We start from the raw sequence: 6,000 nt of genomic DNA, 5'->3' as shown, positions 1-6,000 counted from the left end.
ACCAGTTTGTTTGCTGAGTTGCCAGACAAACTGTAGGGCAACAATGGGTGAAATAAACCATGGATTAGCATTATATGCAAATCACGCCATTTGGATGATAAGGCTCAAACTACACAGTATGAGAAATGCATGACTGCCACCAGACTATGCCTCATCTCTGCATTTCCCTGGCAGTGGTGCACTGGAACTAGGGCTCACAGGGATGCAGTGCTAGAACTTTTTGATCAGCAGGGATGCTGACATCATCTGCTAGCCCCTTCAGAATTCCCTGTTCCCTCTGGGCTTAGCTGCAATCCTCAGAGTAGCTTGGGGAAAATGAATCTCTGCAGCAACAATATATTGTCCTATGTTGCAATGTAAAGTTTTTTGGGGTGGTTTGGTCCTGAATGAACCATTAAGACCCATGAGCTTTACAAAGACCTTCTCCTGGTGGAGATTAAAATTATCAGAACTGGTTTGTTGAAATGAATCAACACAGCTGGCTGCATTTTTGGACTGTCCTTGAGGGTGAGGCTATGGGAACTGTCATGATGTTCGCCTGCGCTTCAAAATCTACCACTGAACCACTGTTCCCTGGTAAGTATTTAGTTAAAGAAGATGGATGCAGGATATGATGTCATTATGCTTGGACTCCCTCCACCCGCACTCAGTTTCATTGGTTGCAGCATGAGGAACTTGTGAGTACAATGACAACATATCATGTCATCTTTAAACATTATCATGGAGACGTGAAGCTACTGCTGTAGATGGCAGCCACACTTTACATTTAATATGTGCACTCTTATGGTCCTGGAATATTGTCAGCCCATATGTTTGTTTACTAAAGAATGTAATTCTTAAAAAAAGAAAAAGATACTACTTAGTCATATTTAGTCCATTTCTGCTCAATAGAAAATTGCTTACACAACCCAAGACTGGAAGAACAGATGGCAGAAGGTTTCAGTCTGACCTCAGTATCTGGATGAAACTTGAAATCTCTCCCACGCAACTTCTCATTTCCAAGGAATTAGAGAAGTTAGATCACTCTAAATAGGACTCTTGCAGAAACCTGAATGGCAAATTGTGTCTAGTGTCTACCTGTGTAGATTTTCTTTCTACACTTCAAGTTTGTGGAAGAAAACCAACAGCGCATCCAGTCCCAGAAATGATGTTCAGGTTCAGTGCTACAACCCTAAGCACTTGGTTCTTAGTACTTAGTACTAAGTTCACATTTCTCCAGAAACATCAGATCCAGAAGCACAATGGATTATGGAGAGGACTCACTGAAATTACTCAGTGTGTGAGGGCAATAGACTCTGCACCTGCTTAGAGACCTTCCTATCTATTCTCCATATGTTCTAAGGTTGAACTTCAGTATTGAATTCAGGCAGCCCTGATAAAAATTATGCCCTGGTTCTTATAACTGTACATAGAATCATAGTAGAGTTGGAAGGAGCCTATGTATATGGCCATCGAGTCCAACCCCCTGCCCAATACAGGAATCCACCTTAAAGCATAACGGACAGATGGCTGTCCAGCTGCCTCTTGAATGCCTCTAGTGTGGGAGAGCCCATGACCTCTGCAGATCATATTTATTTAGGGTGACTATATAAAAAGGAGGACAGGGCTCCTGTATCTTTAACAGTTGCATAGAAAAGGAAATTTCAGCAGGTGTCATTTGTATATATGGAGAACCTGGTGAAATTCCCTATTCATCACAACAGTTAAAGGTGCAGGAGCTATAGTAGAGTGACCAGATTTAAAAGAGGGCAGGGCACCTGCAGCTTTAACTGTTGTGATGAAGAGGAAATTTCACCAGGTTCCCCATATATGCAAATGACACCTGCTGAAATTCTCTTTTCAATACAACTGTTAAAGATACAGGAGCCCCCCTGCCCTCCTTTTCATATCGTCACCCTATATTTATTGGAGAAGGGTTCTTTCTTCAGTATTCAGGTCTGAGAGTGTCCTGTCGCACAGCTCAGTACAGGGAAGAGAAGTGGCAGATATCAGCTGCCTGCTTTAGGTGGCTTTAAAAGGGAATTAGACAAATTCATGGAGGAGAACTCTACTGGTCATGATGTCTACAATGGGAGAGGCCTATTGCCTTTTCCCCCCTGCCTGAAAGCTTCCTAAAGGCGTTTGGATGCCCACTGATGTTGGACTTTTGGTCTATCCATCAGGGCAGAATCCTATGCATGGCTAGACATAAAAATGTCCTACAACTCCCAGCATTCCCTAACCTGCTATTCTGGCTGGGAAATGCTGGGAGGTGTCAAAAAAAAATTCTATACATGCATAGGATTGTGGCCTTATTTTATCAGAAACATCTTCTCTATAAAATACACCAGTCAGCTAATTATAGTCATAATGGGTTAGGGTTGGGGAGAAACAGTGATTTGACCTAAAATTCATGAAACTGACCAGGTTGCTTGAAGTAAACAGTTTTGTGAAATGCCCCCTCCCCCAACTTTCATTTCTCAAATAGTTTCACGGATTCTTCACTACATTTATTTGGTAGTGAGTCACATTGAACTCAATGGGGCTTACTTCTGATTAGACATACATAGGATTGCAGGGTTAATAAATGATTCCCTACACACCCTCCCAAAAAAGCAGCATGAGGCTCCTTTCAAACCTTTGGTCTGCTTTCAAACAAAGCATCTTTGTGATTTTGGCAAGACATTTTTATTTATTTTAAAAAGGAAATCCAGATGTAAAATAAAAAAATTCCCCTAGTATTTCCAGTTTTTAAATAGGACTGCGTGAAATGGCACACTGTAACTTTATAGTTTTAATGAGTCTGCTTCAATCGCTGTCCCTTTTTGGAGAGGTATTTAACACTACACTTCTTAAGTAAAATGAGTTGCTGGAAGAATGATCTGCCTACTCTGTAAGTGTGTTTTTCTGTAGTTATTCAACTACTGTCCATGATAAAGGAGGCAGCCATTTTTATTTTGGCAGCCATTTGAATTCCCAGATTAAAAAAGCACCTCAGAACGGGCCTTTCTGTTTAAAAAAATGGCAGCCAAACTGATTCTCTTTTCCCTCCCCCCCCCCCACCAAACTTCAAGAATTTCACCACACCCCTGAGCCAGGAACAGAAAAGCCACTTTCAAGGTGGGTGAAATGGCTGAGAAATGGTCCTCAATTTGGTACAGCCATACAATGGATGGCCAGAAAGCAAGTTCATCTCCCCTCTGAACTATAGCCAAAGCAAAACCAAAAAAGCTGATTTCAAAGTGGGTAAAATGGGTAAACAGAATGGCCCTTAATTCAGTACAGTCATACAATGGATGCTCTGTTTCTGTTTCTGGATGGCCAGAAGGCAACATCGTTAAAAACTTGAAACTTTTTCTCTTTGTGTGAGTGGTAAATTTAAGTCTCCACGTGGATATTCATTGGGAAATCTATCAGTGCTCTGAGGTCAAGCAGCAGTTCAGCTTCACAAACATCTTCCTACTGGAGAGTTCATTGTGGTCAACAGTCAATTCCTGATTTTACCAAACCCATGCAAGATGGAACCAGCTCCAAAGATGAGCCCAGCCCTTCTCCAAAGACTCAACATGTAGCATTTTAACAACAACAACCTTGCTTGGCTTTAACAATTTTTCCATGGCTCTGAGCAATTCTGTGGCTTTGGCTGGTACCTGAAGTTGAAATGTAAAAAGACTTGCAGCCTGGCCAAATCTCCCAAAATGAGTGGAAACTGCATTAAAGAAGAATAATTTTTGAGATTTCCAGCTCTCTTGCCAGACAAACAGTGGCTGATGAATTTGGACGAACTGTGGATAACTGAAATCTTTCCAGTACTGATGAAATATGAATCCGAGAGATCTTAAAAGAAAATGTAACTGGTGTTCTGAATCAGCTATCTGAAAGTGTTCATCTCAGCTACTGTGCCTCCTCCTACCATTTTTAATGTGCAAACATATACATGTCTACTCAGGGCTAATCTATACCTGCAGCCCTATTCAAAGGGAAAAGGACTGCTTCTGAATGTTCCACGCTTCCGTGATTGCTGCTCATGGGACACACATGACCAATGTTTACTGCAGGGTCAGGTGTGCCTTTGCAGGAGCATGTGTGCCCCGTTATGGTGGTTGCACATGTGGATTGGCAGAAGTGGGCAGGGCTGGGTAGATGGGTACAGGGCAGAAGTTGGATTTTTTTAATGACTCGTGAGGGATGTGCATGAGCGCAGATGCACAGAAACACATGGGGGCATATGAATTCTGTCAAATATGCACTCCTGTGCAAAGCTATGTTTGTATTTTTAAAAAAGCACACTTGGAGGTAAAACATGCCGATACCCATGCACATGCCCCTCACAGCTAACTGGCTGTTTGCTGAGCCTGGAAGTCACAGCAATCAGCAACAACCTCACAAAGGGGGGCCACAGTGCAACTTTTCTCTGGAATGGATGCAAGAGAGCCAGAAAAAATGGGACAAAAGCAGTCAGGGATATTCCGGGAAAACTGAGAGGTAGAGTTGAGATCACAGGAGCAGGTGAATGTCATGGGCCTTGTTAGTGATGACTGCAATAAATGGCTAGTGTAGACTCCCCCTCAGACTTTAGTCTCATTGTTTTCAATGGAGCTGCATAAGAAAGAAGCCCTAAGGTGCAATGCTATGCATGCTTAGACAGGGGGGGAAAGTCCTACAACTCCCAGCATGCTGGGAATGCTGGGAGTTGTAGGACTTTTTTCTGTCTAAACATGCCCAGAATTGTACTCTTCGTGTTTTTCTTTTCTTTCAACTTTGGTTGTCCATCAGAATTTCAAACACCATTCCTGGCAGAATCACTACAGTTTTGCACTTTGGGGAATATATTATTGATTGTCCATTAATGTACCAGTATGATTTGATAGTCACCATGAGTTACAACTGTTTGCCACCGTATTGCTATCTATGAAAATCTGTTCAGGTTCTTTAACCTTATGGCTGTAAACAATAGCCGTATATTGTTACTGCACATCTTCCATTGTCATTCCTCCAAGGGATGAAAAAAAGATCAGCCATACCTACCAAAATATGTAGCCTCTTTTGGTTGTTTCTAACTGATCCTGACTGATCACCATCAAAGGAATTACATGTGTGTAGAACTACAGTGGCAATCTATTATTAGTTAACCATTAGGATGAAAGAAGACTGAATGAAGAATTTCAGAGAATAAATTCATGACTGTACTGGAAAATCCATAGGTGCTTTATATTATCCTGAGATAAGCAAGTGCAAGATTATACAAGGTATAAAATGTCTCTTAAAATAGAGGCAAGGTAATGTTGGTACATGACTAAAGCTGCAAAACTGGCTTGTGACGTGATGCCACAAATGATGACTCTGTATTGGCAAACAGGTAAAATGGGTGGGTAGCTTTGAGCTAGGTCATGAAGTAAAGCAGGATTTGTCCTGTCCATCCCCTGCAGCAAAGCTTGCTAAAATGCAACAGGATGATGCAAAAGGGGTGTGGGGAAAGGCAACAAGGAAAACAAATCCAATAGTGGGACAATAATGCCTACTTAAAATAAGAGTGTACATGTAGTATGCTCTGCTGTACAGGGATATCTTTCCCCTCAATTCTGGAAAAAGCTTTGCAGGAAGAATAAACTTGTACCTTAGCAATATTGTACTGTACTCCAAGCACCACCCACCCCCTATTCACTGTACTGAATTCTGTAATAACTGAAGCATGTCCTATTCTATGCATTGCCATGATATCCCAAAACTGAAATGAGTCTGTTTAGTGGTTAATGTTACTACTGGAGTGAAAATGAGACTAAGGGCCTTGCTAGACCATGCCAGATAAGCCGGCAGGGAGGCGGGGCGACGGCACGCTAACTTTAGCGCGCGCCGCCCCACCTCCTAGACGCACGACGCGCAGGGACTCCGGAAGCCCTGCAGCGTCAGCCATTTTGTTGTTGTTGTTGTTAAAGGGGCCACGTGCGCCCCGAAGTCTCCGGAGAAGGTAAGTGGGTTTTTTTTTAATTAAGCCCCCCCACCCTTTTTTTAATTAAGCCC

Source organism: Elgaria multicarinata, chromosome 3 (genome assembly GCF_023053635.1).
Source record: "Elgaria multicarinata webbii isolate HBS135686 ecotype San Diego chromosome 3, rElgMul1.1.pri, whole genome shotgun sequence".
Taxonomy (NCBI): Eukaryota; Metazoa; Chordata; class Lepidosauria; order Squamata; family Anguidae; genus Elgaria; species Elgaria multicarinata.
Note: the sequence above shows the minus strand (reverse complement) of the source record.